At 40.5% G+C, this 26250-nt stretch overlaps 1 protein-coding gene and 1 pseudogene across 3 annotated transcripts in view; one reads left to right on the top strand and one right to left on the bottom strand.

Annotated features, from left to right (window-relative positions):
* ZER1 (zyg-11 related cell cycle regulator) overlaps positions 1 to 913 on the bottom strand; it is a 43368-nt gene extending 42455 nt beyond the window's left edge. For 2 of the 3 annotated variants that reach the window (XR_010323010.1, XM_064291355.1), the window contains exon 1: positions 595 to 913. The gene's annotated coding sequence lies outside the window, so the exon portion shown is untranslated. The remainder of the gene's footprint in view (positions 1 to 594) is intronic. The other variant, XM_064291354.1, reaches the window with a different exon arrangement.
* On the top strand, positions 601 to 14807 carry LOC100675277 (large ribosomal subunit protein uL18-like; annotated as a pseudogene).
* The last annotated feature ends 11443 nt before the right edge of the window (positions 14808 to 26250 follow it).

The raw sequence follows: 26250 nt of genomic DNA, 5'->3' as shown, positions 1-26250 counted from the left end.
ACATCCCCATCCCCACCCCCACCCAAAATAATAAAACCCAAATACGCTGACAGGCATAGGCAAAGACTGGAAATCTTGGTCTCCTTTGGCCTAAGAGCAGACAAGGCAAGTTCCACTCACAGAGCTGGAGTGGCCAGAAAAGGCAGTTTCGCTTTCAACTCACCCATCTGGCTCCCGTGGCCCTCAGGTTGCAACCCCACCCCACTCCTTTCCCATTCTGTAGGATATCCTTGCATCCTGTCATTCCTTTTAGGAGCTGATCCAGAATCCCAGCCGTCCCTGAGCTTTGAAGCGCTGCTCTGGGTGGGGGGAACTTAACTCATCCAACAGGTAGGAGAAACAGAGGCTGGTCCTTTCAGCCCTACATCAAGCCCCCATCTTTGAGGGGCATCCTCCAGGGCGTCATTTTCTTTCTGGAGGAAGGGAACTCAGTTATAAAGGCACATTTCTCTAATCTGGGGCAGGCGTAGTGAAGGGAGCTCTCCACTGCTGGCCGAGTTCGATGTATGCAAGCGGCTGCAGCGGCGATGCTGAGGCCCCTGAGGCAGGAGGGAAGGGGGGAATACTCGAGTACATCCCTTAGCTATGACCTACCCGGGGATGGGGCTGCCTTCAGCGTTGGGGACGCTTCGTCGGCGAGGAGAAGCGGAGGATGGGGCCCGTGAGAATCCGGGGCCAGAGATCCTCGGGAGGCAGGGGATCTCGTCAGGCTAGGGCCGGGGTCCGGGGCAGACAGGGGTCGGCAGGGCGGGGCTTGGGATCGCGGGGACTGGAGCCCCGCGCGGGAGGGCGTCGCGACGGGGAAGCCCGTCGCCGTTACCTTGCCCTCAGGGCTGCCTGCAGGGCTGAAGGCCGCCGGGTGCTAGCTCCGGGGCCCAGCCCCTCCCCCGATCCGGCTCCTACGGCTCGGAGCCTGCAGCCACCGCCGCCTCCGCTGTCAACAAACCCCGGGCCCGTCACTTCCGGGGCCGCCCCTTAGCAACAGCGATCGGGTTCCGTCGACCGGTCCGGGGAGAACGCGGGTGGCGTTGGTAGGAGGTTCCGGGATGCCGCGAGCCGCTCCTTTCCGGGACACAGCCCGGTCTCGGGGTGAAAGAGGGGGCGGATTGGGCCCCCACCCCGGCCCAGAGCACCTGTCCTCCAGGGCCCTCTCCCTGGTCTCTGAGGGGCCCGCTAGGGGGACACCCAAATTCGATTCCCGCTCTGATCCTGCCGCTAACCAGCGCGCAGGCAGTGGTTAAGAGTGGGACTGACTCCACATTTCATCGTCTACCTAGACCTCCCTCCGAGCGCCAGCCCCTACATCCAGCAGCCTATGGAAGAACGTCTCTTGGATGTTCCACGGGTATTTCACACACACGTCCAAAACACAGTCATCACCTTCCCCCCAAACCTGCGCCTACATCTCCACCTGGTGAATGTGCCTTCAGCCGCGCCCGGGCTGTCGGACAGGAAACTGGCAGTTGGCCTTGGCCCCACCATTACTCTCAGCCCCTCTTCCAGTGTCTGACTCCTAGGGATCTTTTAAACAGCTCCATCTCTCCACTCCCTGCAGTGCCCAACTTCTGCCCACCACCGTTTCGTGTTTGAATTTCTGAAACAGCCTCTTTACGTAACGCCTTGCTCCTTCCGCTCATTATCTCCGCAGCCCCAGAGTGATTATTCCGAAAACATAAATTTGACCAGGGTACCTTCCCACACGTCTGCGTACAACCCTGAATTTAGAGGACAAGGACTTTCATGGTCTGCACTGTTTCCCTCTCCAGCCTCTTGTCACCCTCCCCCTATTTGCCCTTTCCATTCTCCAATCCGGACAGCTTGTGGGACAAAGAACAAGATTTGGCCTTTTTCATCTGGTTTCTGAAAATAGCCTGAGCAGTTGAGGTGCTCTTTGTCTTTCTAAAATAGCCAGGCAAGTAGAAGCCACACATGCCCTACGTCCAGCAACTAACTTCAGGAAGGGAAGGGGGTATGATGCAGTCATCATGCTTATTCATTATTATATCGATCATAACTATGCACTGAGGTACTAGTCATGCATATTCATTGAGGCCCCAATGAATAGAGGACTTTGGACCTTGGAGTTCCCTGGGGCTTCTGGAATTGGTGAGAACATCCTTGCAGGGCAGAGGGTGTGGCACGTTCCTGGGGACAATGGAAGCCTCACACTGAGATCTTGCCCAGACCTTGCCTGATGAGTCTCTTCACTTGTATCTTTTCTGGTTATAATAAATGGGTAACTGTAAGTACGTATAATAGTCTCTGTGAATTTTGTGAGCCATTCTGGAGAATTATCAAACCCACAGGGGCAATGACTCTGGCAGTACAGAGTCAACTTTTGTGTAGATCCAACTCTGGATGGCTGGGTTATAGGGAAAGGCCGCATGGGCATTCGGTGAAGAAGGATAGAGTCCTTCCGGATTGTAACCTAGTCCCAGAGAGAGAGGCCAGCTGGTCTGAAAGCCTATGACTGCTCTCCAATGACCTGGCCTCAGGTGGCCAGGGATGCTTTGACCCAGCTGGGACCTAACTCTGCCTGGTTAGGATCTGAAAGAGAGTTTTTGCCATGGAAGTGGCTGGCAACAAAGAATGGAAATGTGGGAAGGTAAAGCCTGGATCCATTTCCAGGTGAGAATTAGATTCATACTGATAGTGATAAAGGTGTGGTTTGCCCACCTTGTCTGTTCTATAGTGCAGTTTGTAGTGTCATCCTCGCACAGCTTAATGAAGTTTGAGTTGTTTTTAATGATCCTCTTCTCTCCCATGACCAAACCCATTGCCATCGAGTCAGTTCCGACTCATTGTGACCCTATAGGACAGAGTAGATCTGCCCCATAGGGTTTCCAAGGCTGTAAACCTTTACAGGAGCAGAATGGCACAACTTCCCCTCTCCCCCCTCCCCGCCCCACCCCAGAGCAGCTAGTGGATTCAAACCCCAGACCTTTAGGTTAGCAGCAGAGCGCTTTAACCACTGCGCCACCAGGGCTAATTTCCCACCTAAAGACTCTTTTTGCTCCCATCAATATCCAACATACTCCTCCATCTTCTGGTCTCAGTTTAGATACTACTTCCTTGAGAAACCCTTTGTTATGGATTGAATTGTGTGCCCCCAAAATATGTGCTGTGTATCTTAACTGACGGCACCACAGCACTGGGTTTTTTCTTGGGGGATCCTAAAAAAAAAAAAAAACCTGTGGTTGGAAACCCTGGTGGCGTAGTGGTTAAGTGCTATGGCTGCTAACCAAAGGATTGGCAGTTTGAATCCACCAGGTGCTCCTTGGAAACTCTATGAGGCAGTTCTACTCTGTCCTATAGGGTTGCTATGAGTCCGAATAGACTCATCGGCATGGGGTTTGGTTTTTGTTTGGTATGCCTGTGGTTATAATCCCATTTGGGAATGGGTTGTCTTTGTTATGTTAATGAGGCAGGGTTAGTGCAGGTTGTATTTTGAGTCAATCTGTTTTGAGATGTAAAAGAGATTAAGCAAGGGAGCAAAGCAACAATGGGGGGAAGAGAGATGACTAGCCACAGGAAGATTGCCCAGGAGCAGAAGCTCAGAAGGGACAAGAACCTTCCTGCAGAGCCAATAGAGAGAAAGCCTTCCCCTAGAGCCGGTGCCCTGAATTTGGACTTCTAGCCTTCTAAACTATGAGAAAATAAATTTCTGTTTATTAAAGCCAACCATTTGTGGCATTTCTCTTATAGCACCACTAGATAAGTAAGACACCCTTTTCTGACATGACCCCAATCCAATGCTAATAACTAGGGGTTTTTTTGCGGGCGGGGGGAGGTTGCATAGTATCTTTTAGTCTTTGACCATGTGCAACTATGTTCATACAATTTTGAATCCTTTAAAAATTCACTGATGATTTTAAATTATCAAACTAAGATAGGCTTGTAAAAAAAATCCCCAGATAATATAGAAACACATGGAGTAAATGGAAAGACTCCTCGTGTTTATGGATTGGAAGACTTAATATTTTTAAGATGACAATACTACCCAAAGCAATCTACAGATTCAATGCAATCTGTATCAAAATCCCAAGGGCTGTCTTTTTTTTTTTTTTTAAATAAAAAAATCCATCCTAAAATTCATATGGAATTTAACGGACCATGAATAACTAAAACAATCCTGAAGAAGAACAAAGTTGGAGGATCCAACTTCCCAATTTCAAAACTTAGTACAAAACTACAGTGATAAAAAAACAGCGCGGTACTTGGTATAAGGATAGACATACAGATCAGTAGAAGAGAACTGAGAGCTCAGAATTAAACCCTTCCGCCTACGGTCGGTTGATTTCCCACAAGGGTGCCGATTAAGCCTCCCTTTGTAGCCCACCAAGCGGAGGCTTCTAACCGCGGTTTGACTGGCCCACGTTGCGGCTCTAACTGCGGTTTGAATTTGGCACCGGAATCCTCTGCATTTATTGCCTGAGAGGAAGATATTTCCCAGCACACCACGGTGCCCAAACCCATGTGCAAAGCGAAAGGTCCCTTCCTTTGTAACATGACTCAGTGCCCAGATCTCTAAATATGAGAATGGGAGGGCTTGGGGTTTTGGATTTTAGGCGACAATCCCTGCCCGCTGCAGACTCGAGGACATAAAAGCTCCCAGTTCCCTTGGGGCAGGGAGCTCATCGTCTTTCCACCATGAAGTCCCACTTTGCTCCTTGTTTGCGCAAACAATAAATTTCTACTTTCTGTTTGCCTTGCAACTGGTGGTGTGGCGTCTGTCTCATTTCTACTGGTTAATAGGACAGGAGAAGAACCTATGTTTCGTTACACCAAGACCACTCAATGAAGGAAAGAACAGTTTTTTCAACAAATGGTGCTGGGAAAACTGAATATTCACATGCAAAAGAATGAAGTTGGATCCTTACCTTATTCCATGTACAAAAAAATAACTAAAACTGGATTAAAGCCCTAAATTAAGGGCTAAAACTATAAAACTCTTGGAAGAAAGCACAGGGACAAATCTTTGTGATCTTGGATTTGGCAATGGTTTCTTAACTATTGGAGCCCTGGTGGTGCAGTGGTTAAGGGCTTAGCAGTTCAGATCCACCAGCTGCTCCTTGGAAAACCTATGGGGCAGTTGTACTCCGTCCTATAAAGTTGCTATGAGTTGGAATTGACTCAACAGCAACAGGTTTTTTTTGTTTGTTTGTTTCCTTAAATATCATGACCTCAAAAACACGAGCAACAAAAGACAAAATAGATAAATAGAACCTCATCAAAATTAAAAACTTTTGTGCACCAAAGGACACTATCAAGAGAACGAAAAGACAGCCTACAAAATGGAAGAAAGTATTTTCGTAACTGTATGTCTAATAAGGATTTAATATCCAAAATATATAAACAACTCTTACAACTCAACAACAAAAAGACAAACAACTAAACTTAAAAATGGGCAAAGGAGACCTCAGAACCTACTATGCAGCTATTGTAGTCAAAATAGCCCGGTACTGGTAAAATGACAGACACATTAACCACTGGAACAGAATCGAGAACCCAGATGCAAATCCATCCACATCAACAAAGGCCCAGTCCATCAAATGGGGAAAAGACAGTCTTTTTAGAAAAATGGTGCTGGCAAAACCGGATGTTCACCTGCAAAAAAAATGAAACAGGATGCATACCTAACACCATACACAAAAACTAATTTAAAATGCATCAAAGACCTAAATATAAAACCAAAAGCTATAAAGATCATAGAAGAAAAAATAGGGTCAATGCTAGTGGCCTTAATACACAGCATAAACAGGATACAAACTATAACTAACAATATACAAACACCAGAAGATAAGCTGGAAAACGGGGATCTTCTAAAAATTAAACACTTATGTTCATCAAAAGACTTCACCAAAAAAGTAAAAAGAGAACCTACAGATTGGGAAAACATTTTCGGCTATGACAAATCTGACAAAGGCCTAATCTCTAAAATGTATAGGAAAACCCAACACCTTTACAACAAAAATACAAATAGTTCAATTAAAAAATAGGTAAAAGGTATGAACAGACACTTCAGCAAAGAAGATATTCAGGTGGCTAATAGACACGTGAGGAAATGCTCAGGATCACTACCCATTACAGAAATGCAACTTAAAAACCACAATGAGATACCATCTCACCCAGACATTACTGGCACTAATAAAATAAAAAAAAAAAACAGAAAATAACAAATGTTGGAGAGGCTGCGCGGAGATTGGAACTCTTAAGTACTGATGGTGGGAACGCAACATGGTACAACCATTTTGGAAAAAGATATGGCACTTCTTCAAAAAGCTAGAAATAGAAATACCATACTATCCAACAATCCCACTCCTAGGAATATATCCTATAGAAATAAAAGCCATCACAAGAATAGACATATGCAACCCATGTTCATTGCAGCATTATTCACAATAGAAAAAGATGGAAACAACCTAAGTGCCCATCAACAAACGAATGGGTAAGCAAACTATGGTACATACACACAATGGAATACTATGCAACAATAAAGAACAATGACGAATCTGAAAAACATCTCACAACATGAATGAATCTGGAGGGCATTATGCTGAGTGAAATGAGTCAATCACAAAAGGACAAATATTGTATGAGACCACTACTATAAAAACTCATGAAAAAGTTTACACACAAAAAGAAACAATCTTTGATGGTTACAAGGGTGGGGAGGGGTAAGGAGGGAAAAGCACTAAATAGACAATAGGTAAGTGGTAACTTCGGGGAAGGGTAAGACAGTGCACAATACTGGGGAAGCCAGCACAGCTTGACCAAGGCAAGGTCACGGAAGCTTCATAGACACATGCAAACTCCCTGAGGGACAAAATTATTGGGCTAAGGGCTGGGGACCTGGTCTTGGGGGATGCCTTAGTCACCTAGTGCTACTATAACAGAAATACCATAAGTGGATGGCTTTAACAAAGAGAAATTTGTTCTCTCACAGTTTAGGAGGCTAGAAGTCCAAATTCAGGGTGCCATCTCCAGGGGAAGGCTTTCTCTCTCTGTTGGTTCTGTGGGAATGTCCTTTCATCAATCTTCCCTGGTCTAGGAACTTCTCAGGCACAGGGACCCCAGGTCAAAGGATGTGCTCCGCTTTGGGTGCTTCTTTCTTGGTGGTATGAGGTCTCCGTGTCTTTCTGTTCAATACTCTTTTTTATATCTCAAAAGAGAATGGCTTAAGTTGTAGTTTGATCTTGTAGACTGAGTGTACATAACTGCTGCTAATCCCATCTCATTAACTTCATAATGATAGAATCTACAACTCATAGGAAAATCACATCAGATGACAAAATGGTGGACAATCACACAATACTGGGAATCATGACCTAGCCAATTGGACAGATATTTTGGGGGGACACAATTTACATGACAGAGGACATCTAGCTCAATTGACACAGCATAGTTTATAAAGAAAATCTTCTACATCCTACTTTGGTAAGAAGCGTCTGGAGTCTTCAAAGTTCGTAAGTGGCCATCTAAGATACAACTACTGGTCCCACCCCATCTGGAGCAAGGGAGAATGAAGAAAACCAAAGACACAAGAGAAAGATTACTCCAAAGGAGTAATGGACCACAACTACCACAGCCTCCGCCAGACTGAGTCCAGCAAAACTAGCTGGTGCCTGGATACTACCACTGACTGCTGTGACAGGGATCACCCAAACAGAGCTGGAGATAAATGTGGAACAAAATTCAAACTCACAAAAAAAGACCAGACTTACTGGTCTGACAGAGACTGGCAAAACCCTGAAAGTAAGGCCGTTGGACAACCTTTTAACTTGGTGCTGAAGTAACTCCTGAGGTTCGCCCTTCAGCCAAAGATTAGATAGGCCCATAAAAAAAATGAGACTAAATGGGTACACCAACCCAGGGGCAAGGACTAGAATGCAGAAGGGGACAGGAAAGCTGATAATGTGGAACCCAAGGTTGAAAAGGGGAGAGTGTTGACATGTCATGGGGTTGGCAACCAATGTCACAAAACAATATGTGTATTAATTGCTTGAAAAGAAACTAATTTGCTCTGTAAACCTTCATCTAAAGCACACACAAAAAAGAAAAAAGGCCACAGTAGTTGAATAGACATTTCTCCAAAAAAGATATAGAAACAGCCAATAAGCACATGAAAAGATGTTGAACATAAGTTATTATGGAAATGCACATCAAAACCCCAATGAACCATCACTTTACAACCACTAGAATAGATATTATTTTTAAAAACAAATGGAAAATACAAGTGTTGGCGAGTATGTGGAGAGACTGTAGCCCTTGTGCCTTACTAGTGGAAATGTAAAATGGTACAGCTGCTATGAAAATAAGTTCGGTGGTTCTTCAAAAAGTTAATCACAGAATTACCATATAACTCAACAATTCCACTCCTAGGTATATACCCAAAAGAATTGAAGACAACAACACAAACAGATATTTGTATGTGAATGTTCATAGCATTGGTCACAACAGCCAAAAGGTGGAAGCAACCCAAGTATACATCAACAGATGAATGGATACACAAGGCATGGCATATTCATACAGTAAAATATTATTCAGCCATAAAAAGGAATGAAGTTCTGATACATGTCACAACATGGATGAACCTTGAAAACATTATGTGAAGTGAAATAAACCACACACAAAAGGACAAATATTGTATAATTCTACTTATATGAATATCTAGAATAGGCAAAATCATAGAGATTAGAGGTTACCAGGGGCTGGGGAGAGGGAAGAATGGGGCTTTTTGCTTAGTGGGTACAGTTTCTCTTCGGGGTGATGAAAAAGTTCTGGAAATAGTGGTGATGGTTGTCCGACATTATGGTTTTACTTGTTGCCAAGTAATTATATACTTAAAAATGGTTCAAATGGCAAATTTTATTTTACGTACATTTTACTATAATAAAAAAAAAATAAAAACATGGGTAAGATGGTAAATCTTAGTTACATTTTACAACAATAAATATATTTAAAACAAAGAAATATATGGAGGAAAAAATGAAAGTCCCCATTCGAATTCTCATTGAATCCTAATCTCATTCTTTTTCCCAAACATGACCCCTCTTATTTTATTGAGTATCCTCTTGTGTAGTGAAACACCAGACTTACGCTCCTCTAGAATTAAAAGCAGAGTTTTATTGAAGGAATAAAAGGACATTTCACAAAATGGGAAACATACAGAGACATCTGAGCAAGATGCTGGAATGCTCTAAATTGCAGGGAGAACAGTGAGTGTCTAAAAAGGTGTAGTACCTTCTGTTAGCCCAAAACTGGAACCATTTCTGAAGCCAACTTTTTAGACAGGGATTGGACTAGACTATAAGACAGATATTGATACTGGTGAAGAGTGAGCTTTCTGGTTCAAGTAGACACATGAGACTATGTGGGCAGCTCCTGTCTGGAGGCAAGATGAGAAGACAGAGGGGGACAGAAGCTGGCTGAATGGACATGGGAATACAGGGTTGAGAGGAGGAGTGGCTGTCTCATTGGGGGAGAGCCCCTAGGAGTACGTAGCACGGTGTATATAAGTTTTTGTACGAGAGACTGACTTGATTTGTAAACTTTCACTTAAAGCACAATAAAAAATAAATAAATAAAGGTGTAGTAAACAAAGGATTTGTGCTGGCAAGCAAGCTGGAGGGGATGGGGTGGGGTGGGTGGTGGGATGAGAAAGCATGGTAAAGACTACAAGGGGTTTTTATTAAACTATAATGTTGTCGGAGTCGACTCGACAGCAGTGGGTAATGTTAAACATTTAACAACAGTAAGTTTGCTTGTTGATATTTCAGGGATAATAAGACATCCCAATTTGTTCTTTCAGGAATAAATTGAGTCAATACAGCTGCATGATTGCTTTTTTCTTCTTAGCTTTAAGGTAACAGGCTTAATTTTTAAATTTTAATTTAGGAGTTTACAAGAGTTAGCAGAAATGAAGCCGAAGATTTCTGTAAGTGAAAATGAAACTTAATTTGGGAGTCAGGATATTAGAACTTAAGGCTTGATGTTTTACCTTATCTTGGTTACAGAGTTATGAGACAGTTATAGGCTTTATCTTAATAATATCGATTCTAATCTTATTTCCCAACTTCTTGCTCATCTTTGAACAAGGCATCTTTTTAAACCAAGCTGAGTAAGCATGCTTAACAAACGCCTTCAATAAACAAACCAATTCAGAAATTCTGACTGAAGCAGTTAAACTCTGACAAAACGCTAAATTATTTCTTTAGAAAAGTACAGATGAAGAGCTCAGTTTAATTCAGAATGGAATTTTTAACTCAGTCCTGAAGTCACCCATTTTTAGTTATGCCAGCACCTTAGTTTACAAACTGAATGCACACTCTTAGTTCTTAAAATAAAAAAAAAGCATGTATTCATAAGAATGAAAGTTATGAAACTCTTAGGAGAGCACATAGAAGTAGATTTTTGTGACCTTGGGTTAAACAGTGGTTTCTCAGATATTATGACACCAAAAGCATAAGCAAAAAAAAAAAAAAAGATAAATTGGATTTTATTACAATTAAAAATGTTTGTGCTTCAAAGGACACCATCCAGGAAGTAAAAGGACAAACCACACAATGGGCGAAAATATTTGCAAATCATAAATCTGATAAAGAAGTAGTGTCCAGAATATATAAAGAACTTAATTTGTAACCAGTTACTCTCAAGTTGATTCCAACTCATAGTAACCCTATAGGACAAAGCAGAGCTGTCCCATAGGGTTTCCAAGGCTGTAGACGTTTTTTTTTTTTTTTTTAATTTTTATTGTGCTTTTTTTTTAAGTGCAGGTTTACAAATCAAGTCAGTCTCTCACACAAAATCTTATATACACCTTGCTAAAAAAAACCCAGTGCCCTCAACTCCCAATTACTCTCCCCCTAATGAGATGCCTGCTCCATCCCTCCACTCTCTCTTTTCTTGTCCATTTTGCCAGTTTCTAACCTCCTCTACCCTCTCATCTCCCCTCCAGGCAGGAGATGCCAACATAGTCTCAAGTGTTGACCTGATCCAAGAAGCTCACTCCTCACCAGGATCCCTCTCCAACCCATTGTCCAGTCCAATCCCCGTCTGAAGAGTTGGCTTTGGGAATGGTTCCTGTCCTGGGCCAACAGAAGGTCTGAGGGCCATGACCACTGGGGTCCTTCTAGTCTCAGTCAGACCATTAAGTCTGGTCTTTTTATGAGAATTTGGGGTCTGCATCCCACTGCTCTCCTGCTCCCTCAGGGGTTCTCTGTTGTGTTCCCTGTCAAGGCTGTCATCTGTTGTAGCTGGGCACCATCTAGTTCTTCTGGTCTCAGAATGATGTAGTCTCTGGTTCATGTGGCCCTTTCTGTCTCTTGGGCTCGTAATTACCTTGTGTCCTTGGTGTTCTTCATTCTCCTTTGATCCAGGTGGGTTGAGACCAACTGACGGATCTTAGATGGTCTCTTGTTAGCATTTAAGACCCCAGACGTCAAGGCTGTAATCTTTACGGAAGCCGACTGCCACATTTTCTGTTGACATTTCAGGTAGCACACGAGAGCTTCACCACTGTGCCACCAGCATTCCTTATAAGGAACTTACAACTCAACGATAAAAATTTAATAGATAAAAAGATAAATAACCCAGTTTAAAAAGGGCAAAGGATATGAATACATGTTTCTCCAAAGCAGATATACAAATCATCAACATGAAAAGATACTATTATTAGTCATTAGGAAATGCACTAGGCTGGCTATGATCAAGAAGACAGTCAATAACAAGAGTTGGAGAAGATGTGGAGAAACTAAAATCCTTGTGGGAATGTAAAATGGTGCAGCAGCTTTGGAAAATAGTTTGACACAGCCATTTCACTCCTACGTATGTACCCTGAGAAATAAAAACATACATCCACACAAAAGCTCCTACATTCATGTTCACCAAAACCAAAAAACCCACTGCCGTCAAGTCAATTCCGGCTCATAGCGAACCTATAGGACAGAGTAGAACTGCCCCATAGGGTTTCCAAGGAGCACCTGGCGGATTTGAACTGCCAACCTCTTGGTTAGCAGCCGTAGCACTTAACCACTAAACCACCAGGGTTTCCTTAATGTTCACAGCAAACATTATTCATAATAGCCAAAACACAGAAACAACTCAGGTGTCCATCAACTAACTGGTGAATGGATTTGGGATATTCATACAATGGAATGGTATAGTCATACAATGGAATGTTACTCAGCAATAAAAAGAAACGAAGTACTGATACATGGGCATCCCTGGGTGGGGCAAATAGTTAATGTGACTCAGCTGCTAACTGAAAGGTTGGAAGTTTGTGTTCACTCAGAGGCTCCTCGAATGAAAGGCCTGGCAAACTACTTCTGAAAATTCAGCCATTGAAAACCCTATGGAGCACAGCTCTACTCTGATACACATGGGGTCGCCAGGAGTTAGATCGACTCCATGGCAACTGTAAGACTGATACATGCTACTGTGTGGATGAACCTTGAACACATTATGCTAATTCAAAGAAGACAGTCACAAAAGATCATATATTGTATGATTCTATCTCTATGTCCAGAAGAGGCAAATCTACAGAGACAGAAGGTAGATTACTAATTGTCTAGGGCTGAGGGAAGGAGGCGTGGTGGCACAATGGTTAAGTTCTTGTTTGCTGAAGAAAAAGCCTGGCAATCTGCTCCTCTATCTGCTCCCATAAATATTACAGTCTAGGAAACCCTATGGGGCAGTTCTGCTCTGTCACGTAGGGTCACTATGAGTTGGAATTGACTCAGTGGCACACAACAACAACAAGGCTGAGGGGCTGGGAGAATGGGGAGTGACATTCAATGAGTACAGGGTTTCTTTCTGGGTAATAAAAATATTCTAAAATTAGATGGTGATTGCACAACTAAAAACCATTAAACTTTACACTTCAAGTGGGTGAATTGTTTGTATACATATTAAATCTCAATAAAGCTATTAAAAATGCTTTTCTAAGCATATATGTATATGTGTATACATATAAGCCCACAACACAAGATGGATTTTTAAAACATAAAAATGATCATACTGTAAAAATTGTTCTTTGACTTACTTCTATGCCTTTTTATGTTAGAAACTTCAGTCTTTTGAATGGTTACATAGCTTGCCAATAAGTGCACAATTTTCCTATTGGTGGGATTTGGTTGACTTAAAAAAAAAATCTTTTTGCTATTACTACATATAAATCAGGTCATTTACCAGGATAGTTTACCTGGGGCTATCCCAGTTTTAAAAGAATTGAAATGGAATATATTTTTAATATCACTTGAAGGAGGGCTGTGATTAAGTTAAGGATGTATACTATAAACCCTAAAGCAATTACTACAATAACACAACAAAGAGTTAGAGCTAATAAACCAGCCAAGGAGATAAAATGGAATCATGACAAGAACAGAGAACCCACAGGACAAATAGAAAACAAATGGCAACGTGGAGACTTAAACTTAACCATGACAATAATCTCATTGAATTTAAAAAGTCTAAATACCCCAAGTAGAAGGCAGAGATTGTCATATTGGATCAAAAGGAAGCCCCATCAATATGCTGTCTACAAGAAACTCATTTTAAATATAAAGACACAAATAGCTTAAAAATCAAAGGATAGAAAAAGATATAGATTGTATACCAGTCATCAATTTATTGCCATTCAGATTCACATACTTTCTTCATTGTCTGTTTTGAGAAAATAGGTCTGGGCTCTTAAGCATTCTTCTGGCAGGAAGGGGTTTCTTCCTGATTGTCGTTCTCTGGTGATGTTCCCTACACCGGCTTCTCTAGTGCACAAGCCTTCTCCAGCACTTGGATCCTAGTGCCAACAGACAGAAGCTACCCCTGACAACTCCCTTAGGCATTTTTTTACATTAGAGTCTTTGGCGAGACACATCCCTGTGAACAGCTTTCGCTGACACCTTAGGGGATTTATTTCTAGCAAGTTCCATGGCAGGACACTACAGCTTATTTCTAGCACAACTCACGAATGCTTGGCAATCCAGGATTAAAATAAGTACAACACATCCAAATACAGGACAATAGTCCATGTAACCAACAGAGATATAATTTGCCAGACTGCTTATGCCTGTATAGAAAGGGATATGATAATCCGCACAGCTTATGCTCACAAACTACCAAAGTATGGTGTGAAAGTTGACCAGACAAATCATGTTGTAGCATATTGTAGTGGCCTGCTGCCGGCCTGCAGTCTTCTCAGTACGTTTGGCATGGACAAAAGCTATGAAGGTCAAGTGAATGTAACCAGAAATAAATACAAGGTGGAAAGCATTGATGGTCAGTCTGGTGCCTTCACCTGCTATGTGGATGCAGACCTTGCCAGAACTACAATTAGAAATACAGTTTTGGGGGCTGTCAAGGAAACTGTGGGTGAAGGTTTGTCTATTCCTTACAGTACCAAATGATTCCCTAGTTATGATTCAGAAAGCAGGGAATTAAATGCAGAAGTACATCAGAAACGCATTATGGGTCAGGACGTTGCAGATTATATGGATTACCTAATGGAAGAAGATGAAGATGCTTACAAGAAACGATTCTATCGATATGTAAAGAACCACATAACTCCACACACAATGGAAATGTATAAGAAAACACATGTTGCTATTCGAGACAATCCAATTTATGAAAAGAAGCCTAAGAAAGTTAAAAAGAAGTGGAATCGTCCCAAAATGTCTCTTGCCCAGAAGTAAGATTGGATAGTGCAAAAGAAGGCAAGCTTCCTCAGAGCTCAGGAGTGGGCTGCTGAGAGCTAAACCACAATTTTCTATGATTTTTCAAATAAAGACAATAAACTTATCAACCAAACAGCCAAAAACAAAAACAAAAACAAATCAAAGAATTACAAAGAGAAATAGATATTCCCACAAGTACAGTCAGAGTTTTTAACACCCCTCTCTCAATAACTGATAGAATAAGTAGAAAGTAAATCAGTGAGGATATAGAAGACTCAAACAGCAATATCAACCAGCTTGGTCTAATTCATATTATAGAACACTTAACAACAACAGAATACATATTTCTTTTAGGTGCACCAGGAACATTTGCCAAGACAGACCATATTCTGAACCGTAAAAATATATCAGTAAATTTTAAATGATTTAAATCATACAAAGTATGATTTAGAAACAATAACAGAAAGATATCTGGAAAAAAATTCCCATAATCCATGGGTCAAAGAAGAAACAAAAATAGAAATTAGAAAGTATTTTAAGTGGATTAAAATGAAAATACAAGTTATCATAATTTGTGGGATTCAGCTAAAGCAGTACTCAGAGAAAAATTTACAACACTAAATGGCTGTAATAGAAAAGAAGATTTATATTAAATCAATGATCTCAGCTTCCACTTAAGGAAATTAGATTAAGACCAAATAAAATGCAAAATAAGCAGAACAAATGAAATAAAAAAGATCAGAAAGAAAGAAATATAGAAAGAAAAAATAGAGAAAATCAATGAAACCAAAAGCTGATCAATAAAACTGATAAACCTCTAGACAAGAGTGGTTAAGAATAAAAGAGGGAAGACACAAATTACAAATATCAGGAATAAGAGAGGTGACACCACTACATATTCTACAGTTATTAAAAGGAAAATAAGGGAATATTATGAACAACTTTATGACAATAAATTTGACAACAAAGGTGAAACACACAAATTGTTTAAAAGATATAATCTTCACAATACCATTTATAATAGCTCCTAAAACAAAAAAAAAAAACTTAGGAATAAATCTAACCCGGGATGCAAAAGACCTATACAAAGAAAACTACGAAACACTTCTGCAAGAAACCAAAAGAGGCCTACACAAATGGAAAAACATACCATGCTTTTAGATAGGTAGACTTAACAGTGTGAATATGTCAGTTCTAGTCAAAGCAATCTACAAATACAATGCAATTCTAATCCAAATACCAACAACACTCTTTATTATTATTTTATTTTATTTTATTGTACTTTAGGTGAAAGTTTAAAGTTTACAGCTCAGGTTAATCTCTCATACAGAATTTTATACACACGTGGTCACGTGACAGCATACTCCCCCTTTCGACCCTGAGTTTCTCTTGTCCATCCAACCAGTTCCAGCCCCTTCCTGCCTTCTCATCCTGCATCTGGACAGGAGCCTCTGCTTTGGTATTGTGTATCTGCTTGCACTAAGAAGCACACTCTTCATGACTATTATTTTGTGTTTTATAGTCTAGTCTAATCTTTGTCTAAAGAGTGGTCTTCATGAGTGGTTTTAGTTCTGGGTTAACATAGCATTCGGGGGCCATGGCTTCAGGGGTTCTGTTGATGGGCACCTAGGTTGTTTCCACCTTTTTGCTATTGTGAACAGTGTTGCAATGAACATGGATATGAATGTATCTATGTGTGTGACAACTCTTATTTCTCTAGAATATATTCCAAGAAGTGAGATTGTTGGCTTGTATAGTACTTCTATTTCTAGCTTTTTAAGGAAGTACCAAATCCATTTCCAAAGTGGTTGTACCATTTTACATTCCCACCAGCAGTGCATAAGCGTTCCAGTTTCTCCACAACCTCTTCAACATTTATTATTTTGTGTTTTTTGAATTAGTGCCAGCCTTGTTGTGGTGCGATGGTATCTTGTTGCAGTTTTTTTTTTTTCTTTGTGATTCTAGGATTTTATTGAATGTTTTCCAGGACTGAGATAAAGTGACTGAGATATTTTCATACCGATAATTCTAAGAAGCACCACCACACCAACAACTACCATCACAGGGAAGTGGCTTAGCTTTACAGAATTTTTTCTTTGGCCTATCTATGCAGACTTCTAATAGTCATGTTGTCCTTTTCTAAATGTTTAGTAACCCCATTTTAAATAGTTAATATCAGGATCTTACTTTAGATGTTAAGAAAAATGTACTTGCCTCCAGTTTTCAGAAGTCTTCCCCCCTCTCTTCTCTACTGAAAATAGGACCGTCCGCTCTCGGCTGTCTTCTGACATTTCTCTTGAAATTTGGCAATGGCTCTCTATCACTTTTGCAAGTTCGTTAAATTCTCTGAAGTACATTTGGCCTTGTATTCAGTTTTTGACTTATTTAAATAGTTTAACTCATCCCTTCCTCTTTTCTGCTACTTTGGCTTCAATTCTCTTTTGCTGATATTTGTTTGACCTTATCCAATTTAATGATAATTCTCCTCTTATGGATAATGGGTGGAACTATTTGTTTAATTCTCCAAACAGTAGCCAGAGAGGTCTTTATATCCCTTCTATGAGGGCATGTACCTGTTTTGCTTAAAGCCCTTCAATGGCATCCCACTATACTTAGTATATAAGTCCAAGCTCCTCACCAAGGCCTAACAAGTCTCCCCTGATCGCCGGCTCTCTCTTCACACTCATGTCTATAGCCACCTGTCTTGTCCACAATGTTCCAACTATACTTGATTCTGTTTTTTTAATGTTCTTCAAACTGATCAAGTTTTTCCCACGATACAGCACTAGATGTCCCCTCTGCTAGGAATGTTCTCCATTCCATGGCTGACTTCTTGCCATTCAGGCCTTGTCTCAAATGACTTTTCCTTAGAGAAATCTCTAGTCACTCTAATCTGGTTTTCTGCCCACCTCCCCCACCTGAACTTACTCCCTTTCTCATTACTCTGTTTACGTTCTTCATGTATTCTATCACTATTCAAAATTTTCTTATTTTTGATTTACGTACTTGTTTGTTGTCTGTTTTCTCCCATCAGTACATAAGCTAAAAGCTCCGGGAAAGCAGGAGTCTTGCCTGTCCTGTTCACTTGCCATAGCCTTGTGCCTTGATTGCTGCCAGTCAGGTCTTAGGTCCCGTGTATATTCTGAATGAATGAATAACAGAACAGACGAAGGGGTGAAAATAGAGTGGAAAGAGTGAAGAGCTGAGGCCAGAATCAATCGAGGGAACAGGAAAAGAGTAGTCAGAGAAATAGAGGATCCAGAAAGATGCGATGCCATAGTAGGCAAAGGAAGAGAGTCTCAAGACTTGAGGGGCATTCTTCCTTAGAGGGGACTCCAGCTAATTGAGCTCAGAGGCAGAGGAAGAGGACAGGAAGTATGGAGCCTAAGGTTTTCAGAGATTTCTTTTTTTTTTTTTAATTTAAATATATTTATGTATTTATTGTACTTTAAATGAAGGTTTATAGAACAAACTAGTTTCTCATTAAACAGTTAGTACACATATTGTTTTATGACATTGGTTAATAACTCTACGACACATCAACACTCTCCCTTCTCGACTTTGAGTTCCATTTTACCAGCTTTCCTGTTCCCTCCTGTCCTCTAGTTCTTGCCCCTGGGCTGGTGTGCTCTTTTGGTCTTGTTTTGTTTCATGGGCCTGTCTAATCTTTGGCTGAAGGGTGAATCTCAGGAGTGACTTCATTACCGAGCTAAAAGGGTGTTGGGGGGCCTCATTGTAGTTTTGATTTGTATTTCTCTAATGGCTAATGATCCTGAGCATTTCCTCAAGTATCTGTTAGCCATTTGAATGTCTTCTTCACTAAAATGTCTCTTCAAATCCTTTGCCCATTTTTTAATTGGGTTGTCTTTCTGCCATTGAGGTTTTGCAGTATCTTGTGGATTTTAGAGATTAGACCCTTATCACATATGTCGTAGCCAAAATTTTTTTCCCAATCTGTAGGTTGTCCTTTTACTCTTTCAGTGAAGTCTTTTGATGAGTGTAAGTTTTTGATTTTTAGAAACTTCCAGTTATCTAATTTCTTTTCTGGTGTTTGTGTAATTGTTAGCTATGGTTTGTATACTATTTATGCTGTGTATTAGGGCTCCTGGCATTATCCTTATTTTTTCTTCCATGATCTTTATCATTTTCAATTTTATATTTAGGACTTTGATCCATTTTGAGTTAGTTTTTGTACATTGTGTGAGGTAATGGGTCTTGTTTCATTTTTTTGCTGAGGGATATCCAGCTATACCAGTACCATTTGTTAAAGAGACTGTCTTTTTCCCATTTAATGGACTTTGGGCCTTTGTCAAATAGGATAAATTTACGTCTGGATTCTCAATTTTTTTCCATTGGTCTATGTATCTGTTGTTGTACTATTACCAGGCTGTTTTGACTACTGTGGTGGTATAATAGGTTCTAAAATCAGATAGTGTGAGGCCTCTCACTTTGTTCTTCTTCTTCAGTAATGCTTTACTTACCTTGGGCCTGTTCCCTTTCCACATGAAGTTGGTGATTTGTTTCTCCATCTCGTTAAAAAATGTTGTTGGAATTTGGATTGGGATTGTATTGTATCTGTAGATCGCTTTGGGTAGAACTGACATTTTCGCAATGTTGAGTTTTCCTAACCATGAGTATGGTATATTTTTCCATTTATGTAGGTTTCTTTTGATTTCTTGCAGTAGTATCTTGTAGTTTTCTTTGTATAGATCTTTTATGTCTTTGGTTAGATTTATTCCTAAGTATTTTATCTTCTTGGGGGCTATTGTAAATTATATTGATTTGGTGATTTCCTTTTCAGAGTTCTCTTTGTTGGTGTAGAGGAATCCAACTGATTTTTGTATGTTTATCTTGTGTCCTGAAACTTTGCTGAAATCTTCTATTAGTTCCAGTAGTTTTCTTGTGGATTCTTTAGGGTTTTCTGGGTATAAGATCATATCATCTGCAAATAGGGATACTTTTATTTTTTCCTGACCAATTTGGATGCACTTTATTTCTTTTTCTTCCCTTATTGCTCTGAGTAGGACCTCCAGCACAATGTTGAATAAGAGTAGTAATAAAAGGCATCCTTGTCTGGTTCCCCTTCTCAAGGGGAATCCTTTCAGATTCTCTCCATTTAGGATGATGTTGGCTATTGGCATTGCATAAATGCCCTTTATTATGCAGAGGAATTTTTCTTCTATTCCTATTTTGCTGAGAGTTTTTATCATAAATGGGTGTTGGACTTTGTCAATTGCCTTTTCTACATCGATTGATAAGATCATGTGGTTCTTATCTTTTATTTATGTGATGGATTACATTGTTTTTCTAGTGTTGAACCACCCCTGCATACCTGGTATGAATTCCACTTGGTCATGATGAATTATTTTTTGATATGTTGTTGAATTCTATTGGCTAGAATTTTCTTGAGGATTTTTGCCAATAGCATTATTTAAAGAGATGGAAAAACTAACCATTAACTTTATATGGACAGAGAAGAGGCCCTGGATAAGTAAAGCACTATTAAGAAAAAGAATAAAGTAGGAGGACTTGCACTACCTGACCTCAGAACCTACTATACAGCTGCGGTAGTCAAAACGGCTTAGTACTGGTACAACAACAGACACATTGACCAATGGAACAGACTTGAGAACCCAGATGTATATCCATCCACCTATCTTCGACAAAGGCACAAAGCCCATCAAATGGGGAAAAGACAGTCTTCTTAACAAATGGTGCTGGCAAAACTGGATGTCCATCTGCAAAAAAATGAGACAGGACACGTACCATACACCATACACACAAAATAATTCAAAATGGATCAAAGAACTAATATAAAACCAAAAACTATGAAGATCACAGAAGAAAAATAAAGTCAATGCTAAAGGCCCTAATACACAGCATTAACAGGATACAAACCATAATTAACAATGCACGAACACCAGAAGATAAGCTAGATAACCTGGATCTTCTAAAAATTAAACACTTATGCTCATCAAAAGGCTTCACCAAGAAAGAGTAAAAAGAGAATGTATAGACTGGGAAAACATTTTTGGCTATGACAAACATGACGAAGGTCTAATCTCTAAAATCTGCAGGAAAATCCAACATCTCTACAAGAAAAAGACAAATAATCCAATTAAAAAATAGGCAAAAGATATGAACAGACACTTCACCGAATAAGACATTCGAGCGGCTAATGTACACATGAGAAAATGCTGATGATCACTAGCCATTAGAGAAATGCAAATCAAAGGCACAATAAGATACCATCTTACCCCCTTGCCCCTACATTACTGGCATGAATAAAAAAAAAACAGAAAATAGCAAATGTTGGTGAGGCTGCGAGGAGATTGGAACTCTTATGCACTGCTGGTGGGAATGCAAAATGGTACAGTCTTTTTGGAAAACAATACAGTGCTTCCTTAACCTAGAAATAGAAATGCCATATGATCCAGCAATCCCACTCCTAGGAATATATTCTACAGAAATAAGAGCCATCACACGAATAGACATATGCATACCCTTGTTCATTACAGCATTGTTCACAATATCAAAATGATAGAAAAAAATCTAGGTGCGTATCAACAGATGAATGGATAAACAAACTATGGTACATACACACAATGGAATACTATGCAACAATAAAGAACAATGCTGAACCTGAAAAACATCTCACAACATGGATGAATCTGGAGGGCATTATGCTGAGTGAAATAAGTCAATCACAGAAGGACAAACATTGTATGAGACCACTACTATAAAAACACATGAAAGTATTTACACACAAAAAGAAACAATCTTTGATGGATATGAGGGTGGGGAGGGAAAAACACTAAATAGACAATAGATAAGTGGTAACTTTGGTAAAGGGTACGACAGTACACAATACTGGGGAAGCCAGCACAACTCGTCCAAGTCAAGGTCGTGGAAGCTCCATAGACACATCCAAACTCCCTTAGGGATCAAATTACTGTGCTGAGTGCTGTGGGGACCACAGTCTCCGGGAACATCTAGCTCAGTTAGCATAACATACTTTATAAAGAAAATGTTCTACATTCCACTTTGGTAAGTAGTATCTGGGGTCTTAAAAGCCTGTGAGCAGCCATCCAAGATACTCCACTGGTCTCACCCCATCTGGGGCAAGGGAGAGTGAAGAAAACCAAAGGCACAATGGAAAAAATAGTCCAAAGTACTAATGGACCACAACTACCATAGCTTCCATTAGACTGAGTCCAGCACAACTAGACGGTGCCTAGCTACCACCACTGACTGCTCTGACAGGGATCACAATAGAGGGTCCTGGACAGAGCTGGAGAAAAATGTAGAAAAAAATTCTAACTCACACACACACACACACACACACACACACAAAAGATCAGGTTTATTGGCCTGACAAAGACTGGAGAAACCCCAGGAGTATGGCCCCCAGACACCCTTGTATCTCAGTACTGTAGTCATTCTTGAGGTTCACCTTCAGCCAAAGATTAGACAGTCCCATGAAACAAAATGAGACTAGGCAGGTACACCAGCCCAGGGGCAAGGACGAGAAGGCAGGAGGGGATTGGAAAGCTGGTAATGGGGAATCCAAGGTCAAGAAGGAGAGAGTGCGACATGTCGTGGGGTTGGCAACGAATGTCTAAAACAATGTGTATATTGTTTAATTAGAACCTAATTTGCTCTGTAACCCTTTATCTAAAGTACAATAAAATAAAAATAAAAAACCAATTATATTAAAATTAAGAAAAAGACACAATCTTCAAAAGCTAACTCAAGAAGAAATAGATAACTTGAACATCCCTATATCTATTATAGAAATGAATTTTTAGTTTAAAACTAAGGTGACCAAACTATCCCACTTTGCTTGGGACTGAGATGGTTTTCAGGATGTGGAATTTTCAGTGTCGAAATTGGAAAAGACCTAAGCAAACTAGGACAAATTGGTCACTCTATTTAAAAACTCCTCACAAAGAAACCCCAGGACCAGAAGGCTTCAGTCATGAATTCTATCAAGCATCTAAGAAATAAATAATACCAGTTCTATATAACTCTTTTAGAAAACTGAAGAGGGAACAAATCTCGTATTCTAAGAAGCCAGCATTACCCCGATTCCACAAGCAGACAAAGACATTGCAAGAAATAAAACTATAGACCAATATCCCACATGAATATAGATACAAAAATTCTTAACAATATTTTAGCAAATTGAACACAATAATATGCAACATGACCAAGTGGAGTGTATCCCAGGAATGGAAGGCGTCATCAACATTTGAAAATCAATAAATGAAATTCAACATATTAACAGATTGAAAAAATAAACCATATTATCATCTCAATAGATGCAGGAAAAAATCGACAAAATACAACAACTATTACTGATGAAAACTCTCAGCAAACTAGAAATAGAAGGGAACTTCCTCAGCTTCACAAAAGATATGATGGTTAAGGTTGTGTGTCAACTTGGCTGGGCCATGATCCTCAGTGATTTGTGTGATCACTTCCATGATGAGATTTGATATTATGTGATCACCTCCATGATGGGATCTGCTGTGAGTAGTCAATCAGTTGAAGGGGAGTTTCTTTGGGTGTGTGGCCTGCATTGAATATAAGTGGATAGTCTGGCAAGGTTTGGGGCTTTTGCATGCTCTGGAGCTGGCTCCTCTCCTGTTCATCTGATCTCCAGTTCTTGGGACTTGAGGTAGCAGATTACGTGAAGTCTTGCCCACCGATCTTTGGGATTTGTTGACCTTCACAGCCTGTGAGAAGCCCTGTTTTCTGACCTGCCGAAAACGTCCCAAATCCATGAATCAGGTTTGCCTGTCCCTGTGGCTACGTGCATCAGGAGAAGCCTGATTCATGGATTTGGGATGTTCGAGCCTCTACAACCACTTGAGCTATTTCCTTGATACAAATCTCTCTCTTTGTATCTATGTCTTGGTTATCTAGTGCTGCTATAACAGAAATATCACAAGTGGATGGATTTAACAGTTTATTCTCTCACAGTCTAGTACACTAGAAGTCCAAATTCAGGAAGTCAGCTTCAGGGGAAGGCTTTCTCTGTCGCTCTGGAGGAAGGTCCTTGTCATCAATCTTCCCCTGGACCAGGAGCTTCTCCTTGCAGGAGCCTTGGATCCAAAGGACATACTCTGCTCCCAGCATTGCTTTCTTGGTGGTATGAGGTACCTACTTTCTGCTTGCTTCATTTTCCTTTTATCTCTTGTAAGATAAAAGGTGGTGTAGGCCACACTCCAGGGAAATTCCCTTTACATTGGATCAGGGCTGTGACCTTAGTAAGGGTATTACAATCTCACCCTAATCCTCTTTAACATAAAATTACAATCACAAAATGGAGGACAACCACACAATTCTGGGAATCATGGCCTAACCAAGTTGACATGTATTTTGGGGGGACACAATCCAATCCATGACATTCCACCCTTTGGCTCCCCAAAATTCATGTCCTTGCTATATGTAACACGCATTCACCCCATCATATCATACCACTGCTGCTGAGTCGATTCCAACTCATAGTGGCCCTATAGGACAGAGTAGAACTGCATCATTGAGTTTCCAAGAAGTGCTTGGTGGATCTGAACTGCTTACCTTCTGGTTAGCAGCCGTCGCACTTTAACCATTATGCCACCAGGGTTTCCAATAGCAAAAGTATTAGACCAACTCAAAGTCCAAAGACCAAAAATTCCTCTTCATCTGTGAAATCTAGAATACAAGTTATCTGCTTCCAAGGCACAATGGCAGAACAGGCATTGGAAATGGGAGAAATTGTAGGGAAAGAAGGCATAATGGGCATCAAGCAAGTCAGCAGAACGCATTACACTAGCCCTCAAGGCTTTGAAAATAATCCTCTTTTCTCTGAGAGAACTTACACAATTGCCCTGCCCTCTAGACTCTACGTATTAGCCTCACTCTCCGGATTCCGAGGGGAGGCCCCTCAGTCCTGGGCTTCAGCTCCACCTTCCAGGCCCACTGGGACGGCAACTTTGCTCCCTTGGCTTTGGATGCACCATTCTCCTAGTCCATCTGAATAGTGACTCTACTCTTAGAAATATTGGAGGCCATGGCTCCACCCTTTGAAGCCCCAGAGGTCATGGCCATATCTTTTGAGACCGAAGCAGCTCAGCTTCCTGTGTTTCTTGTCTCTTCAGCTTCTGTTTCCTGGTTCTTTAGCCTCTTGGCCCCTCAGGCCTTACACCCATATCTGCCCTGCTGGGGCAAGATTCCAAAGCTCTGTAGCTCCACTGATAAGAACCTGGAGGCACCCCACTCTGCCAGTAAACTTCAGCCAGAAGGCACTCAGGTCTCTTGCTCTATGGGTCCACTCCAGTGCCGTCCGATGCTGGTTTTCTGGTTCTGCTGCTGCTGGTTCTCTGTTACTGTCCGTCCTCTATCCATTCACAGATTCAAAACCACTTCCATATTTTAGGTATCTGTTAGAGCAGCACCCCACTCCCTCTGTGCCAAATTCTTAGTTATCTAGTGCTACTGTAACAGAAATACCACAAGTGTATAGTTTTAGCAGTTTATTCCCTCATAGTCTAGTAAGATAGAGGTCCAAATTCAGGACGTCAGCTTCAGGGGAAGGCTTTCTCTGTGAAATTGTGCATTACGGATCAGTAAGTAAGCATGAGTAAGCAAGCCTGTGTACACATTTCTTATTAGGTAATTTGTCCCTCATTGTGAGGATGTTGCAGGACCAAGTAGTGTTTCGTTCTCTTGTACATAGGGTCACTATGAGTCAATGGCACCTAACAACCTAACAACAACAACAACAACAAATAAATGGAGAAATATTTGAAGTTCCTGGACCAGATGATTCAATATTAAGGTATCAATTATTTCTAAACTGATCTAGGGATTCAATGCAATCTCAGTCAAACCCCCATCAGGCTCTTTTTTCTAGAAATTGACAAGCTGATTCTGAAATTCATGTAGGAATGCAAAGGACCCGGAATAATCAAAACAACTTTGAAAAAGAATAGAGTTGATGAACTTAACCTACCTGACTTAAAGACTCATTAAAAAGCTACAGTAAACACGACAATGTTGTATGGGCATAAAGATAATTAGATCATTGAAGCATAATAGAGTTCAGCATTAGAACCCACACATATATAATAATTGATTTTTGTCAAAGTTGCATAGGCAATTCAGTGGAAAAAGAAAAATCTTTTCAACAAATGGTGGTGAACAATTGGATACTCAAATGCAAACAAATGAACTTCGATCCAAAGCTCGCACCATTTGCAAAAATTAACGCAAAATGGATCATAATATTTAAAAAATGGGTCATAGACCTGAATGTAAGACCCCAAACTATAAAATGTCTAGAAGAAAACATAGTAGAAAGAATATCTTTGTGATCTTGGATTAGGCAAAAATTTCTTCAATATGACACTAAAGGAATTATGGACTTAGCTGGTAATCAAAATTAAGTATTTCTGCTCTTTCAAAGTTGCTGTTAACGTAAATCAAACCACAGACTGGGAGAAAATACCTGCAAATCACATATCTTAAAAGGACTTGTATCCAGAATATATAAAGAATTCTCTAATCTCAATTTAAATAAAAAAGCCAAACAATT

Source organism: Loxodonta africana, chromosome 9 (assembly GCF_030014295.1).
Source record: "Loxodonta africana isolate mLoxAfr1 chromosome 9, mLoxAfr1.hap2, whole genome shotgun sequence".
NCBI classification, from domain to species: domain Eukaryota; kingdom Metazoa; phylum Chordata; class Mammalia; order Proboscidea; family Elephantidae; genus Loxodonta; species Loxodonta africana.
Note: the sequence above shows the minus strand (reverse complement) of the source record. Positions and strands in the feature narration are given on the sequence as shown.